Consider the following 19,069-nt stretch of genomic DNA (forward strand, 5'->3'; position numbering starts at 1 on the left):
AACCAATCCATGTATTGATCTGAACTAAGCAAACAAACAAACAAACAAAAAATTCCACCCAACCCTGGCTTGGGTCCCTTCTGACAATTCCAAGGGCTTTGAACGTTCTGAGGTTCCTGGGAATCTGCCTGCCAACTCCACTATCTTGTTGCCATGCTGAGATATGTTCCCATCGAATTGAAAACTGAAAGCTGTCCAGCATCCAGTCATGGTTTAACATGCCAACATGGTCTTCCAACAGATAATTCCACATTGAGTACTAACCAACCTCAGCAAGGGACCCAGAGGAGATGAGGTCATGAACACGCGCAGACAAGGGTGAGGGCAATGTGCTGCACATATCCAGTGGATTCCTCCCGAACAAGTTGGTCGCTGTGGTAGACAATAATACCAGTTGTCAAGTTGGCAGGATCCAGAATCACTAAGTAGACAAACCTCTGGGGATGTCTGAGAGGGGGTTTGGAGACTGGGTGGAGGGGTGAGGACTCTCCTTCTTAAATGTGGGTAGCAGCATCCATAGGCTGGGTATCCAGAACTGAGTAACATAGAGAAGCAGCAGAGACCAGCATTTATTGTCTGAAAATCCAATGTGAGCTGCCTCACATTCCTATACTTCCTCACCACCAACCTCCCTCCCACCCTCCTTCCCTCCCCCTCCCTCCCTCTCTCTCCCCCCTTTCCCTCTCCCTACCCCTGTTGCTCTTGTCAGGTAATTTGTTGTAGCAATGATAAAAGTCACCAGTCTAATTCACTCATCATCTTCAGCATTGAGGATTCTTTCAGCAGGGTAAAATTCACTGTGGGTATCTGCCCTGGTCATGGTAGAATGTTGAAATCGCATCTCTAACCTCTCTAGAGCTCGGTAGCATCCTTACCCAACCTCAGATATGTCAACCCAAGTGTCTTCGGTCGGGCAGTTAAGGACCACACTGCTTTGGAGGAAGTCATCTGCATGTGAGAGTAAGAATCTTTGTAAACTTCACACTTACTTTAATGTACCAGGCTGTTGCAAATCATCTTCCAACTCACCAATAACAAACAGGACATCAGTCATGAATGAATGGTCAAAATTCCACGGTGGTGCAGGGATTCTACTTCTTACCTGTGTTTAGTCTGCCGTCAATGGAGGCAATTATCTGAGTCTTGTAGGGCGTCTGTTTGTGGGATATGCATAGCACAGGGATTGGGCTATTCTTTTTGGAGTCTTCATTCACTGCTTAAATTTACTTGATTTTACTCACTGCCAACTGTGTACTTGGTAAGTAAACAGTTGTTAGGTTAATTACTGGCAGCAAACTGTGAGACTTCGATTTAATATTGTCTAACGTGTTTGGAGGTCAAGGGATGATGCTCAAACCTCTAATTGTGATTTCAGAATCAGACAACTTTATTGTCTTGACTGGGACAAAATTAGGTGAAGACAAGTTCTCTGGCTCCATTAAGGAAGCTCCCTGAGTCTGGTTGTTCAGAAAAGCCTTACTATGTGGAACAGTGAAGGTTCATCCTGGAAACACACCGGGAAGACAGATTTTGTTTTCTCAGGAAACTGGACAGAAGCTGAATTCTACCAGCTCCAGAGAGGAGTGCAAGCATGCAGAGTCACGCTGTGTTCTGAGCTGTGGCTGGCAATGGGCAGATGCAGCCAGGAATAAAGGTCTTGTAAAAATCTGGTTGGGAGGCCTGGATCCATTTTCTCTGAACTTCCCTCAACTCTTATATCCCTGGAGCTGTTAGACTCAACTAGACCAAAGCTCTAAAGAGAGCCGGATGGAAGTGGAGGTGGCGGTGGGTAGGTGAGTGGGTGTCCTGCCCCTTTCGTCTTCTGCATCAAGTGCAGTGTCTGGCATGGGGGAGCGCCGCACCCACCCCCACCCCCGCTGGGCTAAACCCAAGGCATCCTGACTAGGTCCCAGCAGAAGGCAAAGTGACTCTGTTCAAAGATACCTGGATGGATGCCGGAGCCCCTCCCTGCCCTCCTCTCCTTTACTTTATTGCCCTCCCTGATCACTCAGTGAATGCCATCGCAGGACTGAGTGCTTTTGCATTAGAGGGTAATTTATTGCCATCAGCGTTGCCCTTGATCTTGCTAAGAAGCAAGAGGAGAGGAACGGAACAAGGTGGGCAGAGTGGCTGTGAGTTGGAGCAGCTGCGGAGGACTCGGGGTTCCCAGGACACTGAGAGCAAGTGTAGGCAGGACAACAGGAAGAGGGAGTCAGCGGAGGAGTGCAGCTTCCGGCTAGTAAATGTATTCCAGCAGGAGACCCTGTCTTGCCATCTGGTCCATATTTTATTATTGTCTGCTTCATCTGCTAAGGACATGGAGCTTCTGATTGGCTCCTTGAGGAATGCTTCCAAGCCCTTCTGAGTCTAGGTGCTTTGGAGCCCCCTACCATACCCAAGGCTAGACATTTCTCCAGCTTGCCTTTAGATGGTGTTGAATGATGGCCCACACTTAGTGGGTCTGTTTTTCTGCCTATGTGCTCCAAGTGATGACTGTCCTGTTCAGACTTTGTTTTGTGTGATGAATGAAGATTTGGACCGTGTTGTTCTTTCCTGTCACTACCTCAAAGACTTTAATCAAAGGCTATTTGGAAATAATGCCAGCTAATTAGTGTTTATGATGCAACCGGAGTGACTCTCCCTTGGTGCTTTAAACCTTCCCCCTGAAACCCAAACACACCACACTCAGGCATTTAATTGTCAAGAAAGATGAAAAGTCTACCAGTCTACCAGTTGCTGGGTGGAGGCCTCCTGAAGATAGAGGCAGCAGGACCCCACAGGCTGGTGCAGGCGGGCTTGTAGCTGCAGATCCGTTGCTCCCAAGCATGCTGTGCATTGAGAATTGGCGGTGACGCATCTGATATCTAGCAAGCTCATTAGTCAGAACACTAACCCCTTGGCTGAGTTGCATAGTCTCTTCATCATAGTCATGGAAACAACCAACTAAAAATCAGAGTCCCTTTTTTGAACCAGAATTTTCAAGAAAAAGGTGTTTCCAAGGCATTTTTTTTCTACAATTTTGTATTTGTTCATGTTTTTATAAAGGGCTCTCTCTCTCTTTTATCCAGAGTGCATATTTATTTAGCATCTACTGTGTTCGAAAAAACAGTAGATATAAACACATGAATCCTACCAAGAAAGGAGGAACAGTCTAGAATTAGAAACATGGGTGATAATGATCAAAGGTTTTGACAGTTGTTTAAGTCAATAATATGGAGAGGGATGATGATGAGGAACCAGAGAGGGCTCTATACCAATAACTGCAAGGAAGACAAGGAAGCATGTGGGCACTGGGAAACATTCCAGTGTAGCCAGCTCAAAACCTGGCTTGTACGCAGATCAAAATTACTGGGCTAACATGGCATCCTCTATATCCACAAAGAATATGAGCCAACCTGTTCAGTGGATCCTGATGCTGGAGATACATGGTGCTAAACTTTGCATTTGCTGTTTTTGCTTCACACACGTCTATGACAAAGTTTACTTTATAATTAGACACAATAAGATTAATGATAATCAAGAATGATTAAAATAATATACTGCAATACAAGTTTTCTAAAAATCTCACAGTTATATATTTCTTTGGAGTTTTATATTTAGTATTTTGAACTGCATATAGTACCAGGTAACTGGAACCTCAGAAGTGAAGCCATAGCCTAGGGGAGACCCCTGCATCTACCATCTATATATTTGTAGAAGCAGTGAGCCTGCCTCTTCTGCCTGGCTAGCTAACACAATCTGCCCAGTTTGGAGAATGATGTTTTTCACTTAACATTTCCCCTAACAAGAGTCCACCCAGTGCTGATATGAATTTGTCTCAACATTACTTGTTATCTACTTGGTACATAAGCATCTTGTCACCGCTCCTGAGTTCAACACGAATCAACTGATCTAGAACTTTGATGTTGTCATGTGTCATGTTTTACACAGAAGTCAAAATGACTCTCCCTCAGTTATCAACAAAAGCAAGAATTAGTAAGTAAATTAATAATTGAAGTGAAGTACAAGGATTCACTTAAAGCCGTTAAAGAGAACCAATTGTTTTAATGCCTCTTTAAGCTTGGTAAGTATTTAATTCCAAATACACGAGAATTTTATTATTATTTTCTCAAGAGATACATACTGTATATGAATATCAGTCTGTTCTACTATTTGCACTTCTTGATTATGTTAAACTTGTCTCCATTTCTTAAGCAGTTCTACGACTGAGCTGTTTTAAGCTGGAGAGATGGCTCAGTGGTTCAGAGCACTTGTTGCTCTTGTAGAGGACCCAGATTTGATTCCCAGCACCCACATGACTGCTCACAATCATCTCTAACTCCAAATCCAGAGGATTGGATGTGCTCTTTCGGCCTCCGTGAGCACCAGTTGTGCATGTGGTACACATGCATACATTCAGGCAAAACACCATACACATAAAATAATAAAATCAATAAATCTTTAAAAGAAGATGTTTTAAGCCAGGTGTGGCGGCACATGCCTGTCAATCTGAATAGCCAGGAGGCAGATGCAGGAGGTTCATAAGTTCAGTGCTAGATGGGACTAAATAACAAATTCCAGGAAAGTCTTGGATATATAATAAATCTAAGAACAGCCTGTGATACATAGAAAGATCCTGTTTCAGAAAAATAAATTATATCAAGCAGTGTAAGCTGAGCCCATTTTAGGCTTTGTATTGAGGCACTGTATTAGTATCAATAGAATGGCTCAAACGAAGATCTTTTGGTTGGTAGAATTACTCAGATTTTCTAAGACCTCAAGCCCTTTGAGAACCTGATGGCAGACATGGATGGACGTACCATCAGTGTATATGAACGCAGGACCCACGTGCTGCTTTAAATGATTTTTGAAGCCCCAGGAGCCCAACACAATACTTGAGCAAATTCTTGGACCAAAGAGGGGGCATCTGCTTCCTTTGGGTGGAGCGGTGAAGCTTGGAAGAATTCTCCACACATGGCTCAGGTGACGAGCCAGATCATGACAAAAACTGAGAAAGTGCGTCTGTAAACTTTATAAAATATATTAAGCAGATTCAATTAGTGATCTCAAGAGAAGTTTTAGTGGTCAACTGTTAGCTATATATGTATGGGATATACATCGGGGATACATCTAAGTAGGATATATATGGGATACACATGTGGAATGTGGGAAAATACATAAAATTATATATGCACATTTTTCCAAAGTGCTTTTTAGGTTTCCCCTGTGCTCTAATAATCAAAATCAAAAGTATTTTTGAAAAGCTACATGCTTTATCTAACATACACGAAGCAGTCCGCAGTCCATGTCTTTGTCATATTATAAAACTTAACAACTTGGATGTGGACAAGCCAGTTTTCTAGGCATTTTTTCACCTCATCTCTGAGTAGTTCTGTTCACAGTAAAGATCTTCGTTTTCACTTAGAGCTTTGACATTTGTGAAGCTCAAATACACATGGGAAGAGACCAAAGGAAATGCCAAAGTATGACCAATTACTTGGCAGGCTGAAAGGTTGGAGCTTTCCTTCTGGGAGATTTCGCTATCTGGTGATTGGAATTGTAAAGTGATAGCCTACTACAGCCGCCCCTCAGTATGCATGGGTGCCTGACCCCAGGGCCACACAGATACTAAACTTCGAGGACACAAAATGACAGTGTTTTCAGAGACCTCCATGCATTTCCTTATGCATTTACATAATCTCTGGATGATAATAATGACTAATACTACATAAATATAACATAAGTTATATCATTAAGCAGACAGTTACAAGAAAAACGTCTGCCTGTACATGTTCTTACAGATGCTATAGTTTTCAAAAAATATTTTAATGGTATTTTTATGTTGTTGAGGAAAAGAAAATATAATTTCAAAGTTTTTTTATTTAATAGATTGAAGCGTAATAAAATTCTGCTTAGTTTCAAGTCTTAGTGTACAAATGACACTTATCCCTTAGTCAACTGATGTCAGGTCTGTGATGCGAGACCCCGAGGCCACAGAGTTCTCTGCTGTGTCTCTGGAAACCCGAGAAACAAGTGATACGTCAGGGTATTCCTGCCTAGACTTGAGGGAAAGTAAAGGGAGGCAACAGGCCTAGTCTTCAGGCCCTAAAGGGTGAAACACCACTGTTCCTTCCCAGCCTTCAGCTCCACAACCTGGGCTCCCACAGGCCCTCTCCCTAGCTGCGGGGTAGACTACGCTGCCTGGGGCCTGTCTTTTCGTCTCTTTCTACTCTTCATTTCCACACAGCAATGGCACAGCTGTGTGCACAGGCCAGCATGTCAGCCTTGGCAGTGTGTGTCTTTCCCATTTGGAAGGCATAGTCCTCCAACACCCCATCAGGGAACTTCGATGCCACCAATCTGCTAATTAAGCACCTAAAAGGGGGTTAGTATTTGAGCACAGTTGTTGGGACAAGTGAAAGTTTCTCAGATAAGCTTTTCTTGTCAGAAAGGCCTTCTTTGAGCCTCAGAAACAGTGGCCCTTTCCCAAGAAGAATCTGTCCAAGACAGAGACATGCTAGACTGCATCTAGGCTCTGGTTTCCGAGGGGAAGGCGGGGGTGGGGTATGTGGAATGACTTTTAGGATTATAAAAACTAAAAATTAACAAAGCCAACATGGGATTATACATCCTTAAATACTGTATGCTATAGCTGGACTCTAAAGGATATGCCTAGATGCTACAGCCTGAGCAAAGGACCCCACCAAGATGGTCACACCAAAGCCTTCCTCCCTGCATACTCCTCCACTCCCCCACTAGGAATGACAGTCTGAATTCACCTCCTCCTGCCAGATATGTGCAGAGATGTCTTGGTAAATGGAAAGAGGTGGTACATCTGGTGATTTGAAAGAGATATTCCAGTTTTACCTGACCCCCTTGGAATGCTTGGTTTGGGGACCTCTGCCTGAGAACTCAGCTGCTCACAGGTGCAGGCTGTCTGCTTCACAGCTCCAGCCGAACAACCTTCCCCAGCCAGCATCATTTTCCAGCCCCGTGAAGGAGCCACCTTGACTGTCTGGCATCGCTGAGATGCTAGGTGACCACAGCCCAGCTGACACTGAATTATCTCCATGGAGTCATGTCCAGCTAACCTTGGTTCACCTGCCACCGGAGGCCTCAGGACCCCACCCTGGCCTACCAGAGAGCAGAGGAATTCTGAAACGGTCAGGAACGACGTCTGGTTGTTTTTCTTGACGTTTACAGAACTAACCACACTTCTGCTGGGTTGGTGCTTCTATTCCAGACATGACACAGTTGGGCGGAGGGGTGACCCGGCTCAGTGGTCTCAGACAGCTTCAGAAACCTCCAGTGGTGTGAGACCACAAGGTCAAATGCCTGCGGGCTGACTTGGCCTCTTACCTCAGCCCCGGTGCCTCTTCTGGTTCTTGGGGCTTTTCTGAGCTCTTGGCAGGGGATCACTGAGTAGTACCTGCCTCAGAAAGATTTGCCGTCCTATGGCTGGAGTTGCTGCTAGACTTAGCCTTATGGTGATGTGCTCCCAACACAGTCATACGCAGCCTTAGAGGAAGGAGGCACATCGAAGGAAGGGCCTGTGTTGAGCCCGATTTTGGAGGGCACTTGTAGAAGGCAGGAGGGACATGGCCAAGAACATTCATAATCAAGAAGAATGAGATGCAGGAGTGCTGCCAGTACAAGGCGAGCCAAGGCTCATGACAGCGCTAAGAAGGATGTCACTAAAGACTTCTAAAGAGTAGTTTGGAGTAAGCCCCATGGGGTACATTCAGTATTTGTACTTTAGGCAAGCCTGTGGTAATGGTAAGAGAGGAAAAGGTCAATGCAGAACTATTCTGTGCCAATGTACACTCGCCCCTCTGTTGACAAGGCATGACATTGATCTAAGTATCTTCACTTTGCATACACATGCATCCACGGGTGATATTAAATGTGTTGATTCATTCAGCTGTAGCAAACATTTCACAATGTGTAAGATTCTAAAGCTATCACCTTCTATACATTATGTGTATGTGAGTTTTGTTACTTGTACTACCATCAAGCTGGGGAAAAAGCAGCTCAAACAAATTAAACAAATAGATCACTAAGAGGACATTCAAACCCCAAATAATTGAATAGCAGGTTGGTTAACCACATTAAATAAAGTTTAGTTTGGAATTTGCTGTGTTTTCTGATATTTTTGGTATGTTGTAAGGACACACAGGCTGAATTATAAGACATTGAGTGGGATTTATGTTTGATGAAATAATCCATGTTTCAGTCTATTCTCTGTTGCTATCACTGAATACCTGTGATGGGTGGTATGTAAAGAAAGGATGTTTATATTTGCTCAGGGTTCTAGAACAAGGAAGTTGGAGAGAATGTCCCTTGTAAGGGCCTCGAATTAACTGAACTCCTAGTGGGCAGCAGAAGCGCACATGAGCACATTTGAAAAGACAACGCTCTTCTAGTCCCAAGACAGTGAGAATTTCCAGGAGAAAAGCAGGAATCTCTTTTAATGGCCTAATCATTTCTTAAGGACTTCACTTCCCAACACCATAATGGAACAAACCATATTATCAAAGACACATGACTCCGGAGAAGGCCCCTAGTGATGTGCTGGGGCTCCAGATATTGGAGGTAGCAGAAACTGGAGGGCTGCAGCATCCAGATGTCCTTGCTGAAAGGACCTGTGTACTGTGGGGTGCTCCCCTCTGGACCCCAGATTAGGCACAGACCACACCCAAACACCAATTTCTATGCACAAACCAAACACAAAGAGATCCTTTAGTAATCAAGGCAAAGAGACAACATGGCTGAATATGAACTGGGAAGAAACAGCAGCAAATAGCTTGCAAGCGTTAATTTTAAGAGGAGAAAAGGGGTGGTCTGTGTTAGAATGAGCTAGGGCATGTTGGTAAGCTCTGATTGGATATTTTAATTAGGTGAGTCGAAATAATCAATTTTGATAGTTAGACTCTGATGTTTTGATAGTTGGACCTTGGTGTTCAGTCTCAGGAATGAGTCAGGCATAACAAAGTGGTCAAATCAGGGACTAGACCTTGGTGGTAGCTTTAGGAGTGTAACTGAAAGCTTTAGGATGGGAGAGAGAAGGGTAAAGGACAAAACCTGTTGGCTCCATGTTGGCCATGCTCAGGCCTGTGTTTGCCATGCTTTGGCCTGCTAGAGCCCTGCACTTGCTCTTCTGCAGCAGCCATGCCTTCAATGGTGCTGAACCTCCCATCAAGAGTCACCCTGGGCAAACGAAGATGGCGATGGAAATGGTTTCTGTAAGATTTCCGTTTGGCAGAGAATTCTCAACAGAGGAAACTCAAATGGCTGAAAGACATTTAAGGAATTGCTCAACATCCCTAATCATCAGGGAAATGCAAATCAAAACAACTCTGAGATACCACCTTACGCCTGTCAGAATGGCTAAGATCAAAAACACTGAAGACACCTTATGCTGGAGAGGATGTGGAGCTAGGGGAACTCTCCTCCACTGCTGGTGGGAATGCAAGCTTGTACAACCACTTTGGAAATCAATATGGCGATTTCTTAGAAAATTGGGAATCCATCTCCCCCAAGATCCAGCTATACCACTCTTGGGCATATACCCAAGGAATGCTCAACCACACCACAAGAACACTTGTTCAGCTATGTTCATATCAGCATTGTTTGTAATAGCCAGAACATGGAAACAACCTAGATGCCCTTCAACTGAAGAATGGATAAACAAAATGTGGTACATATACACAATGGAATACTACTCAGCAGAGAAAAACAATGACATCATGAGGTTTGCAGACAAATGGATGGATCTAGAAAAAATCATCCTGAGTGAGGTATCCCAGACTCAGAAAGACAAACATGGTATGTACTCACTCATAACAGGATACTAGATGTGGAACAAGGATGACTGGACTGCTACTCACATCACCAGGCAGGCTACCTGGAAAACAGGACCCCAAGAAAGACACAGGGATCGCCCAATGACAGAGAAATGGAATGAGATCTACATGAACAGCCTGGACATGAGTGGGGGTAGTGAAGGGCGAGGGTCGAGGGAAAGAGAGCTTGGGGGAGCGGGAGGTCCCAGCTGGATCAACAACAGAGAGGGAGAACAAGGAATAGGAGACCATGGTAAATGAAGACCACATGAGAATAGGAAGAAACAAAGTGCTAGAGAGGCCCACAGAAATCCACAAAGATACCCCCACAACAGACTGCTGGCAATGGTCGAGAGACAGCCCGAACTGACCTACTCTGGTGATGGGATGGCCAAACACCCTAATTGTCGTGCTAGAAATCTCATCCAACTACTGAGGGATCTGGATGCAGAGATCCATGACTAGGCCCCAGGTGGATCTCTGGGAGTCCAATTAGCGAGAATGAGGAGGGTTTATATGAGCGAGAATTGTTGAGACCAAGGTCGGATAAAGCACAGAGACAAATAGCCAAACAAACGGAAACACATGAAATATGAACCAATGGCTGAGGGGTCACCAACTGGATCAGGCCCTCTGAGTGGGTGAGACAGTTGATTGGCCTGATCTGTTTGGGAGGCATCCAGGCAGTGGGACCGGGTCCTGTGCTCATTGCATGAGTCGGCTGTTTGAAACCTGGGGCCTATGCAGGGTCCCTTGGCTCGGCCTGGGAGGAGGGGACTGGACCTACCTGGACTGAGTCCACCAGGTTGATCTCAGTCTGTGGGGAAGGCTTTGCCCTAGAGGAGATTGGAATGGGGGGGTGGGCTGGGGGGAAGGTGAGAGGGGCGGGAGGGGGGAGAACAAGGGAATCTGTGGCTGATATGTAGAACTGAATTGTATTGCAAAATAAAAATTAAAAAAAAAAAAAAAAGATTTCCGTTTGGAAAGGACCTCGTCTGAAATTTCCAGGGACTGGGGGAGTTGTTGGTGTGATTTGGGAGAATTTCCTAGTGCTGGCTAAGGATTTTGTTTCCTTGGGTTTGTTCACCATGTGCATTCACTTCACTGTGTGTATCCTAGCTTGTAATATTCACTACAATTTCTTCAAGGACTGAAAAACTCACATTCAAGTACCTTTCTCGGCCTGGAAGCTAGGATTTTATATTTCTGGGTATAGAAGTGTTGTATGGATCACCAGCATTTCAGAGTGTGGGATCCTGTGTATGGTGTGTGGTGTCTGTGTGTGTGTGTGTGTGTGTGTGTGTGTGTGTGTGTGTGTGTGTGTGTGATAGTCCTCACATGCATAAAAACTCATACTGAACAATAAGCTCTGGGTTGTAAAAGAGGATTAATCTTTGCATCCGTCTTTCCTGCCTTTGTCTACCAGTTGAACAGAACACACACATGCCATCCTGCCTAGCTCTTGTGGATGAAAATTCTCACACTCTCAGACACACTGAAGATTTTCTGGAGAAAGCGAAGGCCTGTTGAGCATCACTAGCTGTGAGTGTTAGTGAAGGTGCTGTGGAAGTTGAGGATTTGAAGAAATGCTGCCTAACTTTCTGCTACTGTAATAAATCTTTGGGATACATCAGCATAAGAAGGGAACAGGTTTTTTGTACTCCAAGCATTAGAGACTTCCGTCTGTGACTGACTGACCACAAAGCTTTGGGTAGACAGCAGCACAGAGCAGCATGGTGGCAGCCTATGGAAAGGATCCCTGTTTACCTTGTGGTCAAGTGGGAAAGAGAAAGAGAGAGAGAGCCCAGTGTCCACAGTCCCCTCCGAAGCCACACCCCTAGTAACCTGAGGACCTCTCACAAGGCTCCACCTCTTATAAGTCCTACCATCTCCCAATAGCACCAAGCTGAAGACCAAGCCTTGACACATTTGGAGAACATTCTCAGTCTAAACTATAGTAGATGGTAAAGACCTCATAACTCTGAACCTTCTGAAGAGCACCAGAATAATGGGGCAGTGGTGTGATGCCATGTGTTCAGTCACATGACCACAGCTCTCAACCCAGGGTCATTTTATCTTAGACAGTACTATGTATTAGAAGACTGACTCCCCACCCCAAGAGCCTTACATATTAATAGACACTCCATAAACAGCACTTGTGGTAATTAAATAATTACAAGAATCCAAGCAGTGTAATGATAGCCTTTGTACACATGTTTGTGTACACTATTAGGACATTTTAAGGGGGAAAATGAATCTGTTAGGTATAAGCATTTAACAAATTACATGATGTATAGGTTTCAAGACACAGCAGCTTTGAGTTGGAGGAAGAACAGAGGGTAAAATATAATAATAATGGGGCCATCTGAGTGCTCTTGCTTGCTGCGAGCCAACTCGTGGAAGGGGATGCTGTACTTCCTATCCTGTCTGTCATGCTGACTCCTGGCCGTAGGAGACTAGTCATAACTGTACTCAGACAGCTGCTTCCTGCAGGGTCTGGAATTCTGTGTGCCGCATGCTGAAGGGATCCCCTTGTTCACTGGAGCCATTTCAGAGTTGGAGATGCGGCTCCTGCTTCTGCTGGGCTTTGTCTGGGAACTCCCGTGAACAAAGCCACATGGGTGGGCATCACCAGGTGTCAATGGCTAGTAATACTGACCATGGACACTCATTCTGGGTGCCATATCATCAGTCAGTTCAAAATTCCAGTTTGTTGGCAGTTCCAACACACTAGCGATTCAGTTCAGCAGAGGGAAGAGCATGTGCCCACTATGTCCCCAGCCCCTGGTATTTCCTCACATTTTAAAACATTATCTCATTAGTTTATATGTACAGGTGTTTTGCCTACATGCATGTCTGTGCACCACCTGTGTTCCCAGTGCTTGCTGAGTTTAGAAAGGGCATCATATTTCCTGGCACTGGAGTTACAGATGGTGGTGAGCCACCATGGGGGTACAGGGAATCAAACATGGATCCTCCGGAAGATCAGCCAGTCCTCTTAACCCCCGAGTCACCTCTCCAGCCCCAGCCTCTGAGGGCCATTTTTCCACTCTTCGCTATTTTGTAGCCTGCCCCTCCCCCATCTATCTCGCTCTCCTGGGGATCACCTCCGGAGAGTGGTGGGTAGAGCAGCACAGAGCGTAGGTGGGCTGTATCACCTCAGAGTGAACTACAGATACTGATTTCTCCCAGCCCTCCCTCAGCAGAGCAGGGAAAACAAACTTGGATGCAGGAATGATGCTGGAGCTCCACCCTTCAGTGTTGCCGTGTTTAGCTCTCACTCCAAGACAGTTCTTGACAGCAGGCAGGTGGCCGGGCAGCACACCTGTGACATCACTGTTTAGGCATCAAAGGCAAGAGACTCGTGAGTTAACTTGTCTGTGTTCTTGTCCATTCTCTGCTAATAGACATGAACCTGTGATAGCAGGAGCCCTCCCGAGAACTAAACAAGTCTTGGCATCTGGGAAATAATAAGGACTTCCTTAGTGACTTCACAGGAATTACTGTTCAAATTCCCTTCCACATCAGTTTTCGTGACTGTGTGTGCTGAATATCTGTTCTGTGACTGATGTTTTCCTGAAGTCTATGACTGCCTGCCACTGCCTGCATAGTGCCCCTACCCAATTCTAACACACACACACACACACACACACACACACACACACACACTTTTCTAACCTCCATTATAACCAGGACACACACGGGACACAGTGACAAACATGCCATGATTCGAACTAATGAGAGAAAAGCAAAGCCTGACTGTGGATCTCGAGTGATACTTTATTTCCTGATGAAAGGGCAGATGTGGCTGGAGGGGCCTTTTCTTCCTTAGCCTGCTTGAGTTTTAGACTGTCTTATAACCGGAAGAGGAAAGCTGAAGGAAGTTCAGAGATGTCAGCAAAGCCTGTAAATTACCAAGTCACTACAGTGCTAGGAACTGTTACCCTGTCAAAAAATAAACCTCCCCTTTTGTTTGGAGACGGCGTTGCTGTGTAGCCCAGGATGGCCTGGAAGTTCATGTCCTTCCTGTGTTACCCACCCCCACCCCCACCCCAAAGCACTGAGACTGCAGGTGTAATCTGCACCCAGCTAGGCTTTTCAAGCTCTTGGAGCTGGCTTTTTCCTGTTCCATTCAGCTAACTGCCTTGATAAGCTCCCACATATTTTACTAGAAGTGAACAGGTCTCTGTGTCTACTCATGTGAACCCTGTGACAGACTTAGACACATGCTTCTCTTTATGGGTTAGGAATATGTCTTCTGCAAACCTGGGTGTCTGTCCAGAGCCAGTCCAGATACACATTAGTTAGTCGGAAGGTCTGAAGGAGTTCCCTGCAGGCTCCTGGTTCTCCTGGTGCTCAGCCAAGAGCAGCCTGGGGAACAGGCCCATTCTCTGTGCAGGAAAATTCTCTGCTCCCCTTTCAAGCTTCGCCTTCCTGCTCACTGCCTGACACTTAGAAATATTTAGGCTGGTCCACTTAGCAGCCTTAGCTTGGCAAGGTAGGACATGAAAATCATGACTTCTTCTCAGTTCCAGACAAGCAGCAACCATCCAGGTGCTTTATCTGCCGCTCCCTCTGATAAACCCGCAACTTTCATAACCATGCCTGGTGATTTATGCTGGGGTCATTAAGCACTCAGGCGCTTCTGCTTCTTGGCATTGGAACACACATTTCCAGGTGGAATTTTCCTTCTGTTTGTTAGTATATAACAGCAGAAAAACGTGAAATTCTTTCCTGTATGGCATTAAAAGTGGAAGATGTTAGTAAAAGTTGCTTTAACAAATGACTAATAGTAGCTGGCCCTGCAGGCCCTGTATGGAGTGTCTTGAAGCTGGGTCGTGAGTTGTAGCAGCGTTCCTTAACATAGTTACTGCTCTTCTCCACTTGACATATGGGGAAAGGTCATGATGCCCTGGGTGGGGCCCCTAGGTACTTAGAGGTCTGTACCGTAACAGTGTCTGTGAGGCAAATTGTCCAGTGAGATGTGGCGTGGGTCTCATGCTAAGCTTTCTTCATTTTCAAGGGTTCCAAGGTCTAAAATAACCAAACAGGGCAGAAACACACAGCCAAGTAAGCGAACTCTTCCATCATGAAGTGGTTGAGTTCTCAACATGGTGATGAGAGATCCCCAACCTGTGAGATCATTTTGTCCCAAGTTCTCCATTTCGTAAAAGTGCGTAAGTCTCACTCCCACATTTATGGGGGTGTATCTAGGTTAAATTAGCAGCTGTTGTGTAGGACCCTAACTTCCCATGCAGGCTGGGCTCTGCCAGAAGGGTGGGTGTTAGCTTTTGTTCCTGTTTGCTAACCCGTGACATTGACACTCACTGTGTGTTCTGCGAGAGATAGGAATCTAGAATCCCTTCCCTGTCCACTGTGCACTGAGGTACCAGAGTGGTAGCCAGTCAGCAGCAGGCAGGCAATCCCAGGACTTCCATCTCAATGCCCTTGTAGTGGGAACCAGACCAGCAGACAGATATTGATTTCACTTAGGAAAGCCTCTGTGGTCCAGCCTTCCTATTGCCCAGCATGCACTCAGAGGAAGCAGATTCAGGGTAATGAGAAGACACCAGCTGCCTTAGTTTGCTTGCTATTGCTGTGTTAAAGACCCATGACCACAAGTAACTTGGGAGGAAAGGGTTCATTTCACCTTATAACTTACAGTTCTTCATGAAGGAAAGTTGGGGCAAAAACTCAGGTCAGGAACCTGGAGGCAGGAACTAAATCAGAGACCATGGAGGAATGCTGTGTACTAACTTGCTCCCCATGACTTACTCAGCCTGTTTACTTATACCTTCTAAGACCACCTTCCCAGGGGTACTACTACCATATGGTCTGGACCCTCCCACCTCATCACTAATCAAGCTGGTCCTCAGCTAAGAGCCAAGGCCCATTTCCCCATGGTGATTCAACTTTGCCGGTGAGATTTCACCTTTGCATTCTAATACCCTCAGAGCTTTAGATTTAGGGATCATGGCTTATACTCTTTTCTTCTCATTTTGCTTCTTGAGTTAAAAGAATTGCTTTGATTTTCAAATCCTTAAATAGCTGGATTTTGTGTCTAGCATAGTAGCTAATGGGACTCCCTCCTGGTTTTTGCTGGGACCGCACTTCTTTGTGGATGGCTCAGGGAATCTGATGATATTCTCAGTGTAGAGTCCCAAGACCATGGTGCCCCAGGAAGGTCTCATCTCCACCTGGGTCAGCACTTTGCCAAGCACAGATAGCTTCTGAGACAAATGGCTGTCCCTTCCAGCAATCCTTCCTGGGACCAGCGCCGTCATCCTCTGTGGTATCTGTTGACAAGCTTTGGAGGGTTGGGATTTACTAATGATTGCTTTTAGGTAGATTTGACTGAAGTCTGTGCACTCAGTTAAATCAGTGATCATTCAGGAAGAAGGAAGGGGGTAGAAGGGAGGAGGAAAGGGGGAAAGAGAAGTGAGAAGAAGTAAAAGGAAGAGGAGGAAGGGGAAGGGTAGAGGGAAGAGGGGGATGGAGAGAAAGGCAGAGGAGTAGAGGGGGAGAAGAGGCTGAGGGAGAGAAGGATAAGGCGTGGTTGGTCACTTTCAGGTCAGCTTTGTTTCTAAATGAGGAAACAGGATCTTAATTAGGTCTGTGTGGACACAAAGTCTCACTATGGTGCACTGTGGTGAGTCAACATGAGGTGAAATTCTCTAATGAAATATATTAATCATGTACTTGGAGAGGATGTTTCGGCATGCTGCACTATGGGCACACAAAGGCACCACTATCAAAGTGAAACAGCACACATTTAAATTACTTCAGCCAAAATAATGGTCTTACTTGGTCTGTTTGTATCATCCAGGTTTATTGTTTTTATAAAGGCAGCATATGGACTTTTAATCTGTTTCATATTTCTAAAAGTTAAACGTGATCTTTTAAAATAAAACCCAAATGGGATTTCTTCCAAGCCAATATAAAAGCCATAATGATGAGTTATATCAAATTTAGTCTTTTCCTTTTCCTTCTTTCTTGACATTGGGCTAGACAAGAAATACAATTGTACCTGGTACCCATTTTCAAACAATTAAATGTTTGGGTTTTTTTTCCATGCACAATTTTACATAGATTAATTCAAAGGAAGAGAAATCCTCTACTGCTGTAGAAGTTTCTGATGTCAAAATTCTCTTCAGTCATGCATGAACTCGATGGAGAGAGGAGCTTATGCATTTTAGCAATTTACTTGGAATTTTTGTTGTTATTGTAGCTCAAGGGCCCGCTCCATTTGGATAATTTCCCCCTTGGTTTTGAACCTTTTTAAACCAGAACACCAACTGTGTGAGCCAACACAGCAGTTAAGGACCTTGACAGCAGAACTAGATATCTGAAAGCTGTTTAAGAAGTCTACACGGTCTGGAAAGATGATATACAGGCCCATGTTCACTGTGAAAAGTGCTTTGAACACCCGCCCTACTGTTTTGTTAAAAATGCAAGGCCCTGAGTCACGATGACAAGCATCTGTTTTTAACAGGTCCTGAGCAAAGCATGGTTTTGAGTACATTTGGGTAAACAAACCATTCAAGTCTTGTTTTACAAATTATTTTGAGGATTAGGATGCAGGTCATTGTTACAGCAATCATCCAGCCCCTAAGTTTCATAGCCAGCCCCACAAAATGGATTGAGTTTGCATGCCACCGTTGACACTGTAGGGTTTGGCTCTTTTAGTTTTGTAGTGTCACAACAGGAAGTTCCTTCCTGGCTGTATCCATGCCAACAGGAAGTGATCCCCTGGCTTTGCCTGACAGCAAGTCTTCCCAGAGAGTCACTTTGAGCCAGTGTCTTCCCCCAGTGATACACCACCATGCATTTCTTCTGTTCAAAAGCGTCCAGGGGGCGATCCTCTTCTTACAGTGCATGGGACCCCCTTGGGCTTCCATGGAGTCTAAAATTTTGTCTTTGGGGTCCTCTACTCACTCTGCTGCTCCCTGACAGTGACCTCTACTGAGGCCAAGCACCCCTTGTTTTCTCTCTCATGTTTAATTTCCCTACCTTGCCAATGGCTGCAGTTCCAGGCTCGCTTCTCTGACCCATCAGCCTGCCCTCAGATATGCTCAGATTGTGGGCAGATTCTTGGTTTTTGTGTGTGCATTTGCATGAATGGAGGGATGAACGCTGCATGTGGGCAACTGATGGACACTGGGCACAAGTGCCAGGGCAAACATATTCAAATGCTGAGCACCCACGGACTCCAAGCTTTCCACCGCTGGGAGAGAACTGGCCCTTGAGAAGGGACGAGGCTTTCAAGCTGGTGCAGAGAGAAAGCAGAGTTATACCCACCATTCACTTTCCTCTTGTCATTAGTGATTTCCAAACATGTACTGTCCTCTAGCCTGGTTTTCCTTAGTGATGTCTAGGACTGGGGACTTCAGATGACAGGGATGATAACCTTAAATAAATATGGCATAGGAATTGCAGTTGAGTGTTCACCCATCAGGACCCCTTAGAATGCTAAAGCAGGACATTCTAGGCTGCTAAAGATACGATTTTTAGGTCCCTGAGAGCACGGCTCCAAATGAAGACTGATAACCGTATCTAGAACCTGTCCTGCGGCTTCCGTGGGAGAATGCAATGATTTGAATTCTCGGTAAACCATTCGCCATGCCATGCCGCTTGGCCTGGCTTCCTGTTCCACCAAGACTAGGGAGTAATGGTAGCAAGGACAGCTCACAGTGTAAGCGAGGAGAGAGAAGGACAGCAGAGGAATGAAGGAGGGGAGCTAGTGGAGAGGAGGAAGCAAGCAGGGAGGGCAGATTGAAGGATGGGAACGATAAGGGATCCAGGAGAAAGAGAGGGCACATGGTGCCATGCTCACCAGGTTCCATTCAGTCTTATAGTCTAGCATTACACCAAGGACCAAACAGTGCATGCCTGGATCTCATTTGCCTCCTCAGCCATGGGCTGAAGCCGCCTCATTACTTGTTTCTAATAATTATCTCCTTTTGGGAATCACAATGACCTCACTTCTGCTCGCATGTTCAAAAGAGACTCTTCCTTCAAAAAGCTATCTGATAAGTTTTCAAAGGTCAGAGGATGAAAAATATCTTGACATTTGATGAATATTTGCATGTGCATTTAATTTACTTGGGGGAGATAAATGTGGCTATTACCGAGGCAGATGTAGTATCACCCTAATTAAGCCACAGAGGTAGAAGGGGTGCTCCAGCAGCTAGCATCTGCTGAGTGGTGAGCGCTTGTGCAGGGTCTCCCTCAACTTTGCTTTATTATTA

At 45.3% G+C, this 19,069-nt stretch overlaps 1 non-coding gene across 1 annotated transcript; it reads right to left on the bottom strand.

Moving 5' to 3' along the window:
- Nucleotides 1–11,147: 11,147 nt before the first annotated feature.
- LOC131912142 (small nucleolar RNA SNORA40) lies at nt 11,148–11,269 on the bottom strand. The gene has a single exon (XR_009379549.1). It is a non-coding gene; the product is annotated as a small nucleolar RNA SNORA40 (small nucleolar RNA).
- Nucleotides 11,270–19,069: the final 7,800 nt, after the last annotated feature.

The sequence above is a fragment of the Peromyscus eremicus genome, chromosome 5 (genome assembly GCF_949786415.1).
Source record: "Peromyscus eremicus chromosome 5, PerEre_H2_v1, whole genome shotgun sequence".
In the NCBI taxonomy this organism is placed as follows: domain Eukaryota; kingdom Metazoa; phylum Chordata; class Mammalia; order Rodentia; family Cricetidae; genus Peromyscus; species Peromyscus eremicus.